At 42.7% G+C, this 20,359-nt stretch overlaps 1 pseudogene; it reads right to left on the bottom strand.

The window, feature by feature from the left end:
- Positions 1-275: 275 nt before the first annotated feature.
- LOC116578853 overlaps positions 276-20,359 on the bottom strand; it is a 41,953-nt pseudogene continuing 21,869 nt past the window's right edge.

Raw genomic sequence — 20,359 nt, 5'->3', positions numbered from 1 at the left:
GTGGCTCAGTTGGTTAAGCGGCTGCCTTCGGCTCAGGTCATGATCCCAGGGTCCTGGGATCGAGTCCCACATCGGGTTCCTTGCTCGGCGGGGAGCCTGCTTCTCCCTCTGCTTCTGCCTGCCTCTCTGTCTGCCTGTACTCGCTCTCTCTCCTTCTGTCTCTGACAAATAAATAAATAAAATTAAAAAAATATAAATATATATACTTACATATTTTAGTTACAAATATGCATTTATATATTTAACAGTTTTAAAACAAGCTCTGGCCTGTTTTATTAAAGAAAAATTTTGCATGATTTACTTTTTATCTGTTCCGACAAGATTCTAACGATATTAGAATCACCTGAGGGCGCCCGGGTGGCTCAGTGGGTTAAACCTTTGCCTCCGGCTCAGGTCATGGTCTCAGGGTCCTGGGATCAAGCCCCGCATGGGGCTCTCTGCTCAGCAGGGAGCCTGCTTCCCTCCCCCCCCCCCCCGCCCCCGCCTGCTTCCCTACCTATTTGTGCTCTGTATGTCAGATAAATAAATAAATAAATAAATCTTTAAAAAAAAAAAAACAAAGAAGAATTACCTGGATCCATGATAGGCAGAGCGCATACTCTGTGGTATTTCCCACATGCTGTGCCCAATTCACTATTATTATTTTTTTTATTTATTTGTCAGAGAGAGAGCGAGTGAGAGCGAGCACAGGCAGTCAGAGTGGAAGGCAGAGTCAGAGGGAGAAGCAGGCTCCCTGCGGAGCAAGGAGCCCGATGTGGGACTCGATCCCAGGACGCTGGGATCATGACCTGAGCCGAAGGCAGCTGCTTAACCAACTGAGCCACCCAGGCGTCCCCCAATTCACTATTATTGCCACTGTAGTGACGGACACCAGTTTTGGCCAACATGGTACAGTACGCTATTTCAGTTCCTCAAGACCAGAGAGTTGTTGGCGAGGATGACCAGTTTCGCTTTACCATGTCTGATCATCACAGTCTGCTTGTACCCCAGCATGTACTTTTCACTTTTCTTAATGAGTTGGAGCCTCTAGCAACTCTTTCATCTTCTTTGGGCCCACCACCTTCTTGCCATAGGTGTTGGATGGCCCCAACGGAGAGCAGTCTAAGATGACCCGAGGCTGGAAGGATCCCCCTTTCTTCCTTCTTCCCTCTCCTCTTCTCCCCCTCACTTCTACCCCTCTATCTCCTTCCTTCCTTCCTCCCTTCCTTCTTTCCTTCCTCTCTTCTTTCTGTCTTTCTATCTTTCTTTCTTCTCTATCCCCAACATGGGACTTGAATTCACAACCCCAAGATCAAGAATTGCATGCTCTACGGACTGAGCCAGCCAGGTGCCCCTAAAATGATATTTTTAAAGTTTCTTTTCCTTTTGAATATTGGGGTAGATTAGAAAGTCTGGGAAAGGGGCGCCTGGGTGGCTCAGTGGGTTAAGCTGCTGCCTTCGGCTCGGGTCATGATCTCGGGGTCCTGGGATCGAGTCCTGCATCGGGCTCTCTGCTCAGCAGGGAGCCTGCTTCCCTCTCTCTCTCTGCCTGCCTCTCCGTCTACTTGTGATTTCTCTCTGTCAAATAAATAAATAAAATCTTTAAAAAAAAAAAGTCTGGGAAAATAAGCACTCTATTGTTAATGGGCTTATTGTTGGCTCATCTTGCCTTATGCTTAATGTATTATCAATGTTTTAAAAAAAATAATGATAAAAAAGAAAAATAAGTTTAAAAGAAAAACAAACATAGAATTACCACATTCTGGGTAAACTGTAAACACGAAGGACTTGAAGGCAGGGACTTGAACAGATAGTCTATGCCTGTGTTCATAGAAGCATTATTCACAATTGCCAAAAGCGGGAAACAACCCAACTGTCCCTTGACAGATGAACGGGTAAACAAAATGTAATGGAATGTTATTCAATCTTTAAAAGGAATGTAATTCTGGGGTGCCTGGGTGGCTCAGTGGGTTAAGCCTCTGCCTTCAGCTCAAGTCGTGATCTCAGGGTCCTGGGATTGAGCTCCACATCAGGCTCTCTGCTTGGCAGGGAGCTTGCTTTCTCTACCCACCCCTGCCTCTCTGCCTGCTTGTGGTCTCTGTCTGTCAAATAAATAAATAAAATCTTTTAAAAATAGGGGCGCCTGGGTGGTTCAGTCATTAAGCATCTGCCTTCGGCTCAGGTCACAATCCCAGGGTCCTGGGATGGAGCCCCGCATCCGCTACCTACTCAGTAGAGGAGTCTGCTTCTCCCTCTCTTCCACTCCCTCTGCTTGTGTTCCCTCTCTCTGTCAAATAAATAAATAAAATCTTTTAAAAAAATCTTTTAAAAATAAAAATAAAAGGAAGGAAATTCTGACACATGCTGCAACGTAAATGAAACCTAAAGACATTATGCTAAGTAGAAAGGACAAAGGCACATTATGCAGGACAATGTTGTAATTCCGCTTCTATAAAGGGTACCCAGAATAGGCAAATTTACAGAAACAGAAATTAAATTACTAAAGACTAGGGGAAAGGTGGAATGGGAAGTTGTTGTTTAATGGGTATAGAGTTTCAGTTTGAGATGGTGAAAATGTTCTGGAAATGGACAGTGGTGATGGCTACAGAAAAATGTAAATATACTCAATGCCTCCGAACTATGCACTTAAAAATGCTCAAAATAGCAATTGTATATAATGTATATTTTACCACAATAAAAAACAATCACAAGGATTTCCTTTATGTTGCAACAAAATTTAAAAAGGGAAACAATGGAAATCCTAGCCTGCTTATGGCCTTGTTTCAGAGATGGGTAGTGAGCATTTCTGGGAGGCATTTGCTCAGGCTTCTCCATCTCTCTGCCACATACCAGACAGCACCCTTCCTTGCCCTCCATGATCCCCTTTCTAAATGAAGTCCTCATTAAAAAAAAAAAAAAAAAAAGGCTTGAGATTTTAGGATAAAATTAGAGGGGATTTGGTTGAGATCCCATCTGCCCTGAGTCAGTTTGAGGCAAATTATTGCCTCCATAACATGCAAATATTAGTTGAGATGAATGAATAGAACTCAGAAAAGCTTTCAAAATGACCTGCAAAGCAGGTTAAAGATAAACTCGTAAAGATACAAAGCCAAGCTAGATAAGGCAACTGGCGTGTTCCAAGTAAGCATTTACAGAGCTCAGGAGAGAATAAAGACACTTCACAAAAGCAGTCCTTATAGAGCTCAGCATTGCATTGATACCATTTCAAAGCAGAGGCAGCATGTTGCGGTCTTAGCAACCGACTCAGAGAAACCCAGGAGGTATGGGAGCTTGAGGAGAGGAAAGGGTAGGGGACAGAAGGAGAAGGAACCATTGTGTAAGCTTCAGGAGCAAACCCAGCCTCCTTCCTTCGCAGTGTTTGTTGCTCCACATTCCTTGATTGCTTGCTTCCTGATCCTGCCGGGATGTGATCTCTTGGACTTGCCTTCTTCAGTCATGGGGAAAGATTTCAGAAACAGCCCAAGAGACCAACATAAAGAATTCTTAGCAGCAAATTCAGTGACTTTTTAGCCATTCAGGGCCTTAAAGCACAGACAAAATATGAAGCAATGGCTCAAATCAACGTTTCCAGCTGGTTCTCTCTCCAGCTTTTCCCAGATATTTGTCATGAAGCCACAGGATCTTTCACCTAGAGAGGCTTGCAAAATAGTCTCAGGACCTAGGAAATTAAGAGAAAAAATAATTTATGCAAGGCCTTATGATGAGGGAACAGAAGGTATTCTGAGGACAAAGCAGAAGCTGACACCCCCCCACCCCCCCACCCCATGGAATATATGTGACATTCCTCAGGCATTCCTGACTGCCCTAAAGGAAAAACAAATAATTAACTTGTAGAGATCACAATCCTGCAAGACCTGAGTCTGACTCAGTTTACAAACGTCCTAGTGAGGGCATCTGGGTAGCTCAGTGGGTTAAAGCCTCTGCCTTCAGCTCGGATCATGATCCCAGGGTCCTGGGATGGAGCCCCACATCTGGCTCTCTGCTCAGCAGGGAACCTGCTCCCTTCACACCCGCCCGGCCTGTCTGTCTACTTGTGATCTCTGTCAAACAAAACAAAACAAAGTCCCAGTGATTTACATGGAAAAAGCTTTCTTACCAATAGCCTAACTTCTAGAGACCCATAACTTGGTTCCTGAAGCCCTAACATCATCCTCCCTTTCATAGAATTTGTTGGGCTGGCAAGAAGGGCTACTAAAGATGGCGAAAGTTCCCGCCACAAGACCTGAGCTCGGACAGGAGAACAAAGGCCCAAGCAGGAATCTGAGACCCCCGCCCCGGGCTCCCGTGGACCAATGGGATCCTGATGAGCAGGCGGGATATCCAAATAAGGGAAACTTCCAAAAGACCCCTGAGCTTCCTCGAGACCCCTTAAAAGCCCCCTCCTCCCTGCCTTGGGCGCGACTTCCGCCACTCTGCTTTCCAGAGTCGCAGAACCTCACCCGAGGGTGCCCACCTCCTCCCGGCGCAACTTTCCTGGCTCCCCTTCTCCTGAGCCCTGAAACTTCCGCCGGAGAGTGTTTTTAATAAATCTTGCCTTGCACCCACTTTGCCTGGTGTTGTGTTTATCTCGCCGGAAAAAACTTTACAGAATTGAGGGTGGCTGAGGCAGAAGGAAATGTAAATAAAGTTGAATTTCCTCTACATTTAAAGCTCATTGTGGGGCGCCTGGGTGGCTCAGTGGGTTAAAGCCTCTGCCTTCGGCTCAGGTCATGATCCCAGGGTCCCGGAATCAAGCCTCGCATCAGGCTCTCTGCTCAGCAGGGAGCCTGCTTCCCCCCCACCCTCGCTGCCTGCCTCTCTGCCTACTTGTGATCTCTGCCCGTCAAATAAATAAATAAGATCTTTAAAAAATTTTTAAAAATAAAGCTCATTGACAAGGATGTGTGATAGCAGGAATGTAATATTCCTCCAGGAAGCTCCCAACTATCTTACTGTTGTTAATGCCTTACTAAAAGGAAACACCACCTTAACTTGATAATTAAAGTTTCCGGGATCCTGTATGTCTTTTTTTTTTTTTTTTTTTTTTAAATTTTTTAAAGACTTTATTTATTTATTTGACAGAGAGAAATCACAAGTAGATGGAGAGGCAGGCAGAGAGAGAGAGAGGGAAGCAGGCTCCCCGCCAAGCAGAGAGCCCGATGCGGGACTCGATCCCAGGACCCTGAGAACATGACCTGAGCCGAAGGCAGCGGCTTAACCCACTGAGCCACCCAGGCGCCCCTTTTTTTTTTTTTTTTAAAGATTTTATTTATTTATTTGACAGAGAGAGATCACAAGCAGGCAGAGAGGCAGGCAGAGAGAGGAGGAAGCAGGCTCCCCGCTGAGCAGAGAGCCCGATTCGGGGCTCGATCCCAAGACCCTGGGATCATGACCTGAGCCAAAGGCAGCGGCTCAACCCACTGAGCCATCCAGGCACCCCTCCTGTATGTCTTTTTTAAAACATGAAAGTTCTTTCAAAACCTCTGTTTTGGGGCACCTGGGTGGCTCAGTGGGTTAAGCCTCTGACTTTGGCTCAGGTTGTGATCTCAGGGTTCTGGGATAGAGCCCTGCATTGGGCTCTCGGCTCAGCAGGGAGCCTACTTCCCCCTCTCTCTGCCTGCTTCTCTGCCTACTTGTGATCTTTGTGTCAAACAAATAAATAAAATCTTTAAAACAAAAACAAAAAACCTGTTTTTCCTTACCTCCCCTTACCCCACAGTATATAATCAGCCACCCCTCAAAACCCCAGAGCATCAGCTCTTTCTACCCATGGGTCCTATCCCTGTGCTTTAATAAAGCACCATTTTGCACCAAAGACATCTCAAGAATTCTTTCTCGGTGGTCAGTTCTGGACTGAACCCCACTGAACCTCACCTGTATTCCAAAACTACATCACTTATTCTTTGTAGTTCTCATTTATTCTTTTAGCTTTTAAAATTCTAGTTCTTGTTCACTCTTCAGACCCCTCTGTGTTTTAAGAAAGGAAATGAGTTTCTTATTTTATGCCTGGGGTGACAGGCAGAGATACTTACCTACAACATTATCTGTGATTTTGGATTAGCACCAGAGTGTCCTGGTACAAAGCCTTCTTTATTAATAAAAATATTTTTAAAATTATAGCCAATATTTACTAAGCATTTTTAATGTGGGCTAAGCACTTTACTGTATCATCTCGTAGGGATGACATACTTGTCACTGTGCTCATCACATGGATAGGAATACTGATGTTCAGAGAGATTGGGCTACTTGTGAAGATCACACAGCTAATAAGTGGCAGAGCTGAATTTGAACTTAGGACCTAAAAGGTTAAAAGTGCAGTTCCACAAAAGTGCCCCCACTTTTTTTTTTTTAATATTTTATTTATTTATTTGACAGACAGAGATCACAAGTAGGCAGAGAGGCAGGCAGAGAGAGAGAGAGAGAGAAGCAGGCTTCCTGCGGAGCAGAGAGCCCGACGCGGGGCTCGATCCCAGGACCCTGAGATCATGACCCGAGCCGAAGGCAGCATTCCAAACCACTGAGCCACCCAGGCGCCCCGAAAGTGCCCCCACTTTGACACTAGTCACAGACAGAGTCCCCAAGCTACCTGCACTCCTGCGGAGACAACTACAAACTCAAGGGTCCCACGACACTTCGCTCAGGCTCGGTAATTCTCTAGAATGACTCACAGAACTCAGGAAAGCACTATTCTTACGATTAAAATTTCATTATAAAGACTACAACTCAGGGGCGCCTGGGGGACTCAGTCCTTTAAGCTTCTGCCTTTGGCTCAGGTCTTGATCCCAGGGTCCTATATCAGGCTCCCTGCTCAGCAGAAAGTCTGCTCGTGTTCCCTATCCATCAAATAAGATCCCAAAGAGAGAGAGAGAGAGAGAGAGAGAGAGAAGAATACAACTCAGGAGCAGCTAAATGGATAAATGTAAGAGATGCCTAAGGCACACTGTGGGGGATGGGAGGCAATGGCACAAAGTTTCCATGCCTTCTCTGGGCGAGCCACCCTCCCAGCAAATCGGTATTGTCCCCCACCCATAAGATCTCCAAGCCTACTTGTTTTTATCAAGGCTTCTTTGCATGGGCTTGCCGCTTAATATCATTGACCATTGAACTCAATCTCTATACTCCTTCAGTTCCCTGGAGTTTGCCAGGTGGGGCTGAAAGTTCCAACCCTCTAGGCAACTCCCTTGAAACCAGCAAGGGCTCACTTTGAGCCACCTTGTTAGCATGAACTCAGATAAGGTTAAAAGGGTTTCACTATGAATAACTAAAGACACTCCTAACATTCAGGATATTCCCAAGGTTTTGAAGCTCTGTGCAGGGAACTTTGAGAGCAAAGACCAAATACATTTCATTTTATTCTTTCATTTTACTTTGTTTCATCATGCTAAGTGTGCCTTTAAACCTCATAACCTATTTCACCCACACCCCCTCCCCTGTGGTAACCATCAGTTTGTTCTCTATAGTTGTTTCTTGGTTTGTCTCGTTTTTTTTCCCTTTGCTCATTTGTTTTGTTTCTAAATTCCACACATAAGTGAAATCATGTGGTATTTGTCTTTCTCTGACTGGCATTTAGCATTATACTTTCTAGCTCCATCCATGTCATTGCAAATGACAAGACTCCATTTTTATGGCTGAATAATATTCCATTAGATAGATACACCGAATCTTTTTTATCCATTCATCTATCAGTGGACACTTGGGCTGCTTCCATAGTTTGGCTATTATAAATAATGTTGCAATAAACATAAGGGTGAATGCATCCCTTTGAATTAGTATTTTTGTATTTGGGGGGTAAATATCTGGAAGTTCTTTTGTTGGGAGTATAAGGTAGTTTTTGTTTTTTTTTTTTAAAGATTTTATTTATTTATTTGCCAGAGAGAGAGAGAGAGTGAGTGAACGAGCACAGGCAGGCAGAGCAGCAGGCAGAGGCAGAGGGAGCAGCAGGCTCCCCGCCAAGCAAGGAGCCCGATGTGGGACTCGATCCCAGTACGCCGGGATCATGACCCCAGCTGAAGGCAGATGCTTAACTGACTGAGCCACCCAGGCATCCTGAGCATCTTTTCATGTGTCTATTCCCTATATATCTGTCTTATTTGGAGAAATGTCTGTTTATGTCTTCTGCCCATTTTTAAATTGGATTTTTTTGGAGGGAATATTGAGTTGTATCAGTTCTTTATAAAATCTGGATGTAACCCTTTATCAGGTATATTACTTGCAAATATGTTCTCCCATTTTGTATGTTGCCTTTTGATTTTGTTGATTGCTTCCTTTGCTGTGCAGAAACTTTTTATTTTGATGTAGTCCCACTGGTTTATTTTTGCTTTTATTTCCCTTGCCTCAGGAGACATATCTAGAAAAATGTTGCTATGGTCGATGTCAGAAAAATCACTGCCTGTACTTTCTCCTAGGATTTTTATGGTTTTAGGTCTCAAATTTAGGCCTTTAATGTATTTTGAGTTTATTTTTGTGTATGGTGAGAAAAAGTGGTCCCATTTCATTCTTTTGCATATGGCTGTCCAGTTTTCTCAATACCTGGGTTTTCTGTTCTGTTCCATTGACCTATGTGTCTATTTTTATGCCAGTACCATACTGTTTTAATTTCTACCAGTTTGTAACATAACTTGAAATCTGGAATTATAATACCTCCTGTTTTGTTTTTCTTTTTCAAGACTGCTTTGGCTATTTGACCTCTTTTGTGGCTCTATACATATTTTAGGAGTGTTTATTCTAGTTCCGTGAAAAATGTTATTGGTATTTTGATAGGGATTGCATCAAATGTGTGGGTTGGTTTGGGTAGTATAGACATATTAACAATATTTGTTCTTTCAACCCATAAGCATGGAATATCTTTCCATTTCTTGACATCACCTTGAATTTCTTTCATCAGTGTTTCATAATTTTCAGAGTACAGGTCTTTCACTCTTTGGTTAAATTTATTCCTAAGTACTTTATTGGTTTTGGTGCAATTGTAAGTGGGATTGCTTTCTTAATTTCACTTTCTGCTGCTTCATTAGAAGTATATATGAATGCAACAGATTTCTATACATTAATTTTTGTAGCCTTCAGCTCTATCGAATTCATTTATTAGTGCTAGTAGTTTTTTGGTGGAGTCTTTTGGATTTTCTATATAGAGTAGCATGTCATCTGTAAATAGTGAGGGTTCTACTTATTCCTCACCAGTTTGGATGTCTTTTTTTTCTTTGTGTTTCCTAATTGCTGTGGCTAGGAGTTCTAGAATTATATTTGAATAAAAGTGGTGAGAGTGGACATCTTTGTCTTGTTTCTTTTTTTTTTTTTTTTAAAGATTTTATTTGTTTATTTGACAGACAGAGATCACAAGTAGACAGAGAGGCAGGCAGAGAGAGAGAGAGGGAAGCAGGCTCCCTGCTGAGCAGAGAGCCGGATGTGGGACTCCATCCCCGGACCCTGAAATCATGACCTGAGCCGAAGGTGAAGGCAGCGGCTTAACCCACTGAGCCACCCAGGTGCCCCTTTGTCTTGTTTCTGACCTGAGGGGAAAAGCTCTCAAGTTTTTCACCATTGAGTAGAATGCTGGCTGTGGGTTTTTTCAGATAAGGTCTTTATTGTGTTGAGGTATGTTCCCTCTAGACCTATTTTGTAAAGGGCTTTTGTCATGAATGGATGTTGCACCAAATATGTTAATTACATCAAAACAGGATAGAGTTGAATCCTGTTTTTTTTTTTAAAGTCATTCTGCCAATCTATGTTTTTTTAATTCAAGTATAACTAACATACAGTGTAATATTAGTTTCACATCAATCTATGACTTTTGATTAAGAATTTAGCCCATTTACAACAATAGTTACTGATAAGAAAGAACTTACTATTGGCATTTTGTTATTTCTTTTCTGTTTGTCTTTTAGATTGTATTTGTCCCTCACTTTAACTATTACTGCCTTCCCTTGTGTTAACATCAGTTTTTCTAGTGACATGGTTTGATTGCCTCCTTATTTACTTTTATGCATGTTCTAGAGATAGTTTCTTTGTGGTCTCATGGGGATTACATATAACAACCTGATATTACATATAACATTTAACCATGTTAAAACAGTCTATTTTAAATAATCTCTACACCCACTGTGGGGCTTGAACTCACAACCTCGAGATCAAGACTCAGACATTAATGACTGAGCCACCCAGGCACTGCCTAACAGTCTACTTTAAATCAATACCAATTAAACTTCAATCACGTACAAAAACTCTACTTCTTTATAGCTCCATTTCCCCACACTTTGTTTTTTAATGTCAAAGTTACATCCTTATATATTCTGTACCCATTAACATAAATTTATAATTATTCACATGGAAGAAGTGGAAGTAAGTGTATACTTAGAGAACTAGCATCTTGGACTTCAGCTGCAAGGTGCTGGTTCTGGGCCCCAGCTTTTCTTTCTTGCCTTACACTCAGGCACTCAGCTTGCTGGATTTGATACTTGATTAGACACTTTGATCACAAGTGCAGAGTTCCTCATTCTCACTGCGTCAGGACACGGGGAAGGAGCTCTTAGTTTTTGAAAAGTTTGGGGAAATAGAGTATAGAAAAATAATATATCTGAGAACAAGACAACTCCTACAAAGAGCTGATGATCTTGTACTAGTCTAGAGGACCCTGGTCCCTATGGTCAGGGTTTCACAGAGGTCAAGAAAGGCTCCTACCAATTCCATTATTTAATAGTCACTTGAATTAAGGAGAAGAAAAGACCAAAGCAGGGTGCAACAATTGTGGCATCCTTTTATTTATTTATGTATTTAGTAAAATTTTTTATATATATATTGCAAAAATTTTTACTTATTTATTTGACATACAGAGATTACAAGCAGGCAGAGAGGCAGACAGAGAGAGAAGGGGAAGCAGGCTCCCTGCTGAGCTGAAAGCCTGATGCAGGGCTCAATCCCAGGACCCTGGGATCATGGCCTGAGCAGAAGGCAGAGGCTTTAACCCACTGAGCTACCCAGGCACTCCAAATTTTTTATATTTTTATATAAAAATGTTCAAACTCATAGAAAAGTAAGACACCCATATACCTACCAACTAAACTCAATAACTATTAAATTTTTGCCATATTTACTTCATTTATATAAGTACTTCATCAAATCAAAGATGCCATTGATTATAAGACACTCCATCATTTTATTTAACAATAAAAAAGAGAAACACTGTCATTAATTGTTTAAACACCAATTTCTTTCTTTTTTTTTTTTCAAGATTTTATTTATTTTACTTGAGAGAGAGAGCGCACAAGCAGGGGGAGCATCAGAGGGAGAGGGAGAAGCAGGCTCACCACTGAGCAGGAAGCCCAATGCGGAGCTTGAACCCAGGACCCCAGGATCATGACCTGAGCTAAAGTCAGTTGCTTAACTGACTGAGCCACCCAGTCATCCCGAACACCACCAACGTCTAACATGCTTTCCAATTTCAGGGATATTAAGATTTTTAAAAGTGTGTCTAAAGATTATATGTTACATAACTCCATTATGTTAAGTAAAATAAATCTGTGATGAAGAGATCATCAGAACAGTGATTCCCTCAGTGAGGGACCAGAGAGGAGATTGATTTTCTGGGGAAATTATTCTGTATTTTGATAGAATAGTGGCATTTGTCAAAACGTATTTCACCATAAGACTTAACATCTGGGGGCACCTGGGTGGCTCAGTGGGTTAAGCCGCTGTCTTCGGCTCAGGTCATGATCTCAGGGTCCTGGGATCGAGTCCCGCATCGGGCTCTCTGCTCAGCAGGGAGCCTGTTTCCTCCTCTCTCTCTCTCTGCCTGCCTCTCTGCCTACTTGTGATCTCTCTCTGTCAAATAAATAAATAAAATCTTAAAAAAAAAAAAAAAAGAAAAGAGAAATTAATGGGGCACCTGGGTGGTTCAGTCAGTTAAGCACCTGACTCTTGATTTCACTCAGGTCACCATCTCAGGATCGTAAGATCAAGCCCTGTGTTGGGCTCTGATCTGAGCATGGAGCCTGCTTAAGATTCTCTCCCCTGTTCTCCCTCTGCCCCTCCCCACCCCACCTTCTAAACAAACAAACAAACAAACAAACAAAAGAATTAAAATAACAAAATGTGATTGAAATTTGCTTTTTTTGATAGAAAAAAATTTTTTTAAAGATTTTATTTGTTTATTTGACAGACAGAGACCCAAGTAGGCAGAGAGGCAGGCAGAGGGAGAGGGAGAAGCAGGCTCTACGCTGATCAGGGAGCCCAATGTAGGGCTCGATCCCAGGAGCCTAGGGTCATGACCCAAGCCAAAGGCAGCCACTTAACTGACTGAGGCCCCCAGGCCCCCCAATATGTATCAATTTCTTTCAAATTATTTTTCTTTCTTTATTCTGAATTTAAAAGCCTTTCTTTTTTCACCTTCTATTTCTCAAAAGGCAATTATCTGTAATATGTATTCATTCTTGTTTTTTTTTCTAGTTTAGCTTTATTTCTTAAATAAATTATTTATTCTTAATTTTCCCCAAGTTTTGTCACTTAATTGCAATATTTTTCCAGTTCTAATTCATGTTAATCTTTGATATCTTGTACCTTTGGAGATATCTTTTAGGTAGTTTTAAAATACTAGTTTATACTTGTCATCAGTTTTGCGGAAGGCAACTTGGTCACTTAGCTTCATGAATCCACATTGCTCTAACCGCTCCAGTCTCTTCAGATCTTATCAGAGACCCCTTGTACTTATCTAGGATTGGAGCAGGCAAACCGGTTGTCTATCACTGCTTTGCTCCAATCAGTCCACTCTGCCTTCCACGAGTACAATTTTGCTTGTCCATCAGTTGCCTTGTTTCTTCCCTCTGGTTTCTCCTGTATAAACGTGAATATAATGCAGATCTCATAGTGGTGGTGCTGGTTGTGCTCACTCTCTTGTATTTTTGAATTTTGTGGGGACACCCTATCATCTGACCTTGTTGTTGATGTTGTCTCTAGCTGTTTTTGGTTTTACCATCTAGTTATTCTGTCTGCTTTTTTTTTTTTAAGATGGGAAGAAGATTCAGGGAAATTAAAAAAACTATGCCACTGATGTCTCTTTCCAGAATTGTCATGGGGGAAAAAAGAGCCAGGAGAGCTCTGGAATCAATTTATTATATTTTCATCAAGACCATGCGTCTGAACCAAAGTTGAGCGTGAATAGGCGAAGGTGGTTCCCAGGAAGCAAGCTATCATGTTTTTGAATTCTGTACCAAAGAAGGGAAACACAACAGATGTTCACTACAGTGTTTTATAAAACATTCCATTTGAGGGGCTCCACTACTTAAAAAAAAATATGAGAGCTCTTTCTTGGTACTGCCTGCGGAGGTGGTAGCCGTCTCCTACTTGGCATCAATGGCCATCCTCAGACCTCTGGTGAAGCCCAAGATCATTCAAAAGAGGACCAAGAAATTCATCCAGCACCAGCCAGATCCATATGTCAAAGTTAAGCATAACCGGCAGAAACCCAGAGCATTGACAATATGGGGCACAGAAGACTCAAGGGCCAGGTCCTGATGCCTGAAACTGATTACGAGAGCAACAAGAAAACAAAGCACATGCCACCCAGTGGCTTCTGGAAATTCCCAGTACCCATCAAGGAGATTGAAGTGCAACAAATCTCCCTGGGTAGAGATTGCTCACAATGTCTCCTCCAAGAACCGCAAAGTCACTACGGAAAGAGCAGCCCACCTGGCCGTAAGAGTCACCAAGACCAATGCCAGCATGCACAGTGAGGAAGGTGAATGCACAGAGAGCATATGTGTGCGTCATATCTTGTATTTGTTTGTATTTGTATTTGTATTTGTTTATTTGTATTTGTATTTGGATTTGTTTATTTGTATTAATAAAACTGTAACACTACCCCAAAAAAGTATGATAATGCAGTTACATGACTTGTCCTTTAACCCTATTTTGAAGTTAACTTTTAATTATATGAATGATTTACAAATGCATTCCTTTATAAGAGATGAACACATACATAAGGCTAAAGTCCTTTTTGACCACCTCACCAACCCAGATCCCCTGGTTATTTTTTGATGCCTGGCTGACTTTGCCCTATCTTCAGTAGAGGTCCGGTCCACAACTTTCTGCTTTGCTGGGAGCATTTATAGTCATTTTAACGTTAACTAAAGTTAAATGTAATTATGAAAGTGAATCTATTAGAGGCCAGTTGGGAAGGATTATCTGTGCTGTTGTCCATTTGTACAAAAATGTAAATCGGAGGATGGTTGAGGATTTAAGAAATTTGGCTCTTTCTCTCTTCTTTAGCATGGTGAGGGCCTTGAGTCATGTTTCCATCTTTATCAGTAATCTTATTGTTCCACCACAGTAACTAGTGAGCTTCTTGGCTTTGCTATCGTACTTTTGTTTTTGTTTTGTTTCTTACAAGGTTTGTTGAAATAATTTTGATTATAGTGCATTATGATTCAAGTTGCCAAAAAACCCTACACATATTGGCTGTTAAAAAGGGATACACTGGGGGGCACCTGGGTGGCTCAGTCATTAATCATCTGTTTTTTGGCTCAGGTCATGATCCCAGGGTCCTGGGTTCGAGCTCTGCATCAGGCTCCCTGCTCTGCAGGAAGCCTGTTCCTCCCTCTCCCACTTCCCTTGCTTGTATTCCCTCTCTTGCGGTCTCTGTCAGATAAATAAATACAATCTTTAAGAAAAAAAAAAAGTATTTCTTTAAAAATAAAAAAGCATATACTGGTTCATGGAACCAAACGGTGTGGAGGTATTTGGCACTTCAAGAGTTGCTGGCTTCAGGGCTCCAATTAGGTCATGGCAATATGCCTTCCCTAACTTCAGGGGCCCTCATTATATTGCATGGCATGAGCCCAACACTATGTACTCTTGGCAATGCCCTGGTAGTCTTGTGCTGCAGGGTTCTTCTCTTTGTTCTGTATTCTATGGTTGTTGACTCCCTCTCGGGGGCCTCCATTCATAGCAGTGAAAGTGCTGTAGTAGCTCTTCTCCTCACATCCTCCCCTCACCAGTACCTGGAGAGAACAGAGGACTACCTTCTCCCAGAAGCCCCAGGAAAAGTCCCATCATGATTCACTGGCTCTGACTGAGTCACAGGCCCAGCTCTGAGCCAGTAACTAAGATCAGGGAACACTGATGTCTGATTGGCTCATGCCTGGTCAAGGTTGGCAGGTTCTTCAGAACTTTGTGAGTGGGGGTGGGGGTGGGGGGTACCTGGGACCAGTCATGGTTAACAGAGTGAGGCTGTGACAAGGGTCAGCTCTGTCTAGCTTAGATAGCACCCTCTGTTTCATGACAGCATAACATAGTAGATGAAAGTGTCAACTATGGAGCCTAATGACCTTGGTTTCAATATTGGCACAACCATTTAAGGGCCAGGTAACTTTAGGCAAGTTACCAAACCTCTGTGAGCCAAAGCTTCCCCATCTGAAAGGTGGGGGATGATAGCAAGATTCCCCCCAAGACTGTTGTGACATAAATTTGATGATATGTGCATAAAACACTTAGAACAGAGATGGGCATGGGATAAGATCTAAAGTTTTTGCCATTATTGAGAGAGATTTAATGATCCTGAGGACAAAGTAGAGGAAATGTTCCACACAGCAAGTACTGAGTAAAGGATAGGGTTCCTTTGACCAAAGGTTATGAGATAAAGTGATGGGAAGTGACCCCTTTCATTAGCTCATCCGTCTTAGTATGGAAAGAAGAGCTTCCAGGTTCCATGCATGTGCGTGATGGGGTGTGGTTGGCTCGGAAGAGATCTGGGATGAGGGCATAGCTATAGAATGCCATTAAGGACAACCCATTGTGAGATTTGATTCACAAACATTGTTCTAGAACTTTAGACTCTGATTCATGATTTTGCTGCCAGCCTTGGGAGCAGCAACTGCTTTGGTTTGTGATGCAACACGCTGATTTATAAACCATTTATAGCTCTCCTCCATGCTTAACGCGGCCATTCCACAAATGACTCAGGTTGCAACCAGAGGGGAAACTGGGGACTGTGACTGAGCTGTTTCTATAATGGAATGTAAATTGTCCTTTTGATTAGTGCTTTTTTCTTAAATCTCAGGTCTCAAACATGGTAATTAAGAGAAGCCAGAAAAACAAAAGAGGCTTGTGTTCCAGGCCCTCTTTTCAAACCCCAAATGTCGAATTTTCTGGGGCTGTGTCTTGGCCGGTATCTGATTCTCCCCAACAGCCTCCTCCCACCCTTTTCTTAGTAACAATCTCAGATCCTAGCAGCAAATGGCATGTGAAGCTGGGCACATTTTTATTCTACACACACAGTATTATATAAATCTTCCTGCTTTAAAGTAATTTCTTTTGCCCTTTATCTCTTTTGTGTGCCTTTAGGAGTCTGCTAGGATTCTTAATGGGCCATATCCTTGGCTGGCTTTGCTCTTGCTTTTAAGTAAAACATACTGATTCCAGTGACTTTCATCCAGTCATTCACACTTTTATTGAGGGCCTACTATGTGGCAGTTGCCTTGCCAGTTGCTGAAGTAATCGGAGAGCTTCTTCCTATCCTTTTTTTTTTTTTAAAGATTTTATTTATTTATTTGACAGAGATCACAGGTAGGCAGAGAGGCAGGCAGAGAGAGAGGAGGAAGCAGGCTCCCCGCTGAGCAGAGAGATGATGCGGGGCTCGATCCTAGGACCATGGGATCACGACCTGAGCCGAAGGCAGAGGCTTCAACCCACTGAGCCACCCAGGTGCCCCTCTTCCTATCCTTTTAAGCTAGTTTTTTTTTTTAAGTCCAAAAAATGTAACTTTATTTTGTTTGTTAAAAAATTCTACTTTAGACACTGCCCCCTTTACTTTTCTTTTACTTGAGAGAAAGAATGAGAGCGAGCGAGGATGAGAGGGGGGAAAGTTAGAGGCAGAAGCAGACCCCCTGCCAAGCTCGGAGCCCAACGGGGGACTCAAACCCAGACTCCAGGATCGTGACCTGAACTGAAGGCAGTCACTCAAGCAACTGAACTACCCAGGTGCCCTCCCTTTACTTTTCTTTCATTCTTTTTTTTTTTTCCTTAAAGGCATAGTTTTAGCTAAAGGCCTAATTCTTATCTAGTTATCCCTAGTGTAGACAGTTAATGAAATGAGACTGACGCCATCAATTCTCCCAGGCAATTTTTAGGCTAGGTTACATTTCCGTGTTTCCTAACATGATTCTGAGGTTCTCCTCCTCCTCTCATTCATCTTGCTTACTTTTCTGTTTTCTAAAGTTAGGTCAACATCATGACTCTTCAGGAAAACTTTCCTGGATCCTTCTGATTTATATGTTCCTCCCCTTGGCTCCTTGGAGTCGGCCATTCTTGGAGAAAGTGTTGCAGTTGGACAGTGAGCACCTATTTACTCCTCTGCCTCCCTCACTAGGGTAGAAACCAGGCAGAGACCATGTCTGATGGGACTTACTCTCCCCAGTGTCTTACAGGTAAGTATCAAGTGAATGAATGAACACATACTTACTGAGTACTGCTGCACCAGTCCCTGTACTGTACTAGGCTTTTGGGACACCAAAATCTTGTTTCGTTAAAGAGTATAATGTAGTGGAAAGATACACACTAGGTTAATAATTGCATGTCACTATACAATCTTGAACTGATCAGTGCTTTGAAGGAAAACAACAGGATGTTAGGAGACTATGTGGTAGGAGGACACAGAGGTTGGATAAACAGGACTTTTGCCTGGGTAAGAGTGTAGAGGGAAAGGTGGAAGGACTTTCTGGCAGGAGACTTTGAGGTGTACTGAATGAGTCAGTAGATACGCAAGTGATTGTGGGAGAGGGAAAAGGGAACTAGCCTGCCTGATCATCATGGGCATCTGCTGATGTGGCTTGTCCTGTGTCCTTCTCCAGGTAATAGCACCCTGAGTTTTCTTCATGGGAATCCAAGCCTTCCTCACTTCCATCCTGACCTATGCCTTCTTCTAGTAATGGGCATTTGACTAGTGATCTTGTGATTAGTCTACGGATGAATTTGGACCTAAGTCAAGTCTGGGAGTTTCAGCAAAACTATGAAGAAAGACAAGCATTGGGGCGCCTGGGTGGCTCAGTGGGTTAAGCCTCTACCTTCAGCTCAGGTCATGATCCTAGGGTCCTGGGATCAAGCCCCACATCGGGCTCTCTGCTCAGCGGGGGCCTGCTCCCCTCCTCTCTCTCTGCCTGCCTCTCTGCCTACTTGTAATTTCTGTCTGTCAAATAAATAAATAAAATCTTAAAAAAAAAAAAAAAAAAGAAAGGCAAGCATTTCTTTCACCACTTAGGAGTTTGTGTTCAAAAGACAAGGGAAAAGATAGATGGAGACAAATAGATTCCTGATGATCTTTTTTCAGCACCTAGATCGAACCATGCCTAAAATCCATATGGGTATAGTTGTGTCTAAATTCATATATGTATAGGGGTACCTGGGTGGCTCATTCAGTTGAGTGCCTGACTCTTGATTTCGGCTCAGGTCATGATTTCAGGGTCATGAGATCAAGCCTTGTGTTAAGCAGGCATTCTGCTTGAAATTCCCTCTCCCTCTGCCTCTCCCCCCTCATGCTCTCTCTCTCACTCAAACAAATAAATCTTATGAATTCACACATGTATGGCTCTCAGAGTTACTGGCTAAACAATTCTCCCATTATTTAAACAAAAAGGCTTATGCTAAATGGGCTTAAGCTCATTTTCACAGGGCTTTGGTTACTTATAACTAAAAGTGTCTTTATTAGTACAATGATTTTATTTATTTTATTTTATTTATTTTTTTTATTTTTAAAGATTTTATTTATTTATTTGACAGACAGAGATCACAAGTAGGCAGAGAGGCAGGCAGAGAGTGAGAGAGGAGGAAGCAGGCTCCCCGCGGAGCAGAGAGCCCGACGCGGGGCTCGATCCCAGGACCCTGGGATCATGACCTGAGCCGAAGGCAGAGGCTTTAACCCACTGAGCCACCCAGGCGCCCCAGTACAATGATTTTAATTGATATCACTTATTTGCTAAAGCCAAAGGAGGGGGGAATCTGGGTGGCTCAGTTGGTTGAGCATCTGACTCTCAGTTTCAGCTCAGGTCATGATCTCAGGATTGTTGGATGGAGCTCTGCATCAGGCTCTGTGCTCAGTGTGGAGTCTGGTTGAGATTCTCTTCCTCTCCCTCTACCCTTCACCCCCCAGAATGTGTTCTTGCACTCTCTTGCTTTAAAATAAATAAACATGGGAATGCAAGTTGGTGCAGCCACTGTGGAAAACAGTGTGGAGATTCTTTAAGAAATTAAAAATAGAGCTTCCCTGGGGCACCTGGGTGGCTCAGTGGGTTAAGCCTCTGCCTTTGGCTCAGGTCATGATCTCAGGGTCCTGGGATCGAGTCCTGGCATCGGGCTCTCTGCTCGGCGGGGAGTCTGCTCCCTCCTCTCTCTCTCTGCCTGCCTCTCTGCCTACCTGTGATCTCTGTCTATCAAATAAATAAATAAAATCTTAAAAAAATAAATAAATAAAAATAGAGCTTCCCTATGACCCTGCAATTGCACTACTGGGTATTTACCCCAAAGATACAGATGTAGGGAAAAGAAGGGCCATCTGTACCCCAATGTTCATAGCAGCAATGGCCACAGTCGCCAAACTGTGGAAAGAACCAAGATGCCCTTCAACGGACAAATAGATAAGGAAGATGTGGTCCATATACACTATGGAGTATTGTGCCTCCATCAGAAAGGACGAATACCCAACTTTTGTAGCAACATGGACGGGACTAGAAGAGATTATGCTGAGTGAAATAAGTCAAGCAGAGAGAGTCCATTATCATATAGTTTCACTTATTTGTGGAGAATAAGAAATAAAACGGAGGATATGGGGAGGTGGAAAGGAGAAGGGAGTTGAGGGAAATTGGAGGGGAAGATGAACCATGAGAGACTTTGGACTCTGGAAAACAATCTGAGGGTTTTGAAGGGGTGGGGAGTGGGAAGTTGGGCCAGCCTGGTGGTGGGTACTGTGGAGGGCACGGATTGCATGGAACACTGGGTGTGGTGCATAAACAATGAATTCTAGTACACTGAAAAGTAATTTAAAAAATAAAAAATTTAATTAAAAAAAGAAAATAAATCTTTTTTTTTTTTTAAAGATTTTATTTATTTATTTGACAGAGAGATCACAAGTAGGCAGAGTGGCAGGCAGAGAGAGAGGGGGAAGCAGGCTTCCCAGTGGGCAGAGAGCCTGATGTGGGGCTTGATCCCAGGACCCTGAGATCATGACCTGAGCTGAAGGTAGAGTCTTAACCCACTGAGCCACCCAGGTGCCCCAATAAGTAAACAAATCTTAAAAAAATAATAAAGCCAAAGTGGGTGGGAAAGGTCAGCCGAAGCATTTGTGGAGGTCTGTTAGCCAGGAGAGGCAGCTAAACACACTCATATTTCCTGTACTGAGAGAGAT

Source organism: Mustela erminea, chromosome 19 (assembly GCF_009829155.1).
Source record: "Mustela erminea isolate mMusErm1 chromosome 19, mMusErm1.Pri, whole genome shotgun sequence".
Taxonomy (NCBI): Eukaryota; Metazoa; Chordata; class Mammalia; order Carnivora; family Mustelidae; genus Mustela; species Mustela erminea.
The sequence above is the reverse complement of the archived record's forward strand: the minus strand, read 5'-3'. Positions and strand labels throughout refer to the sequence as shown.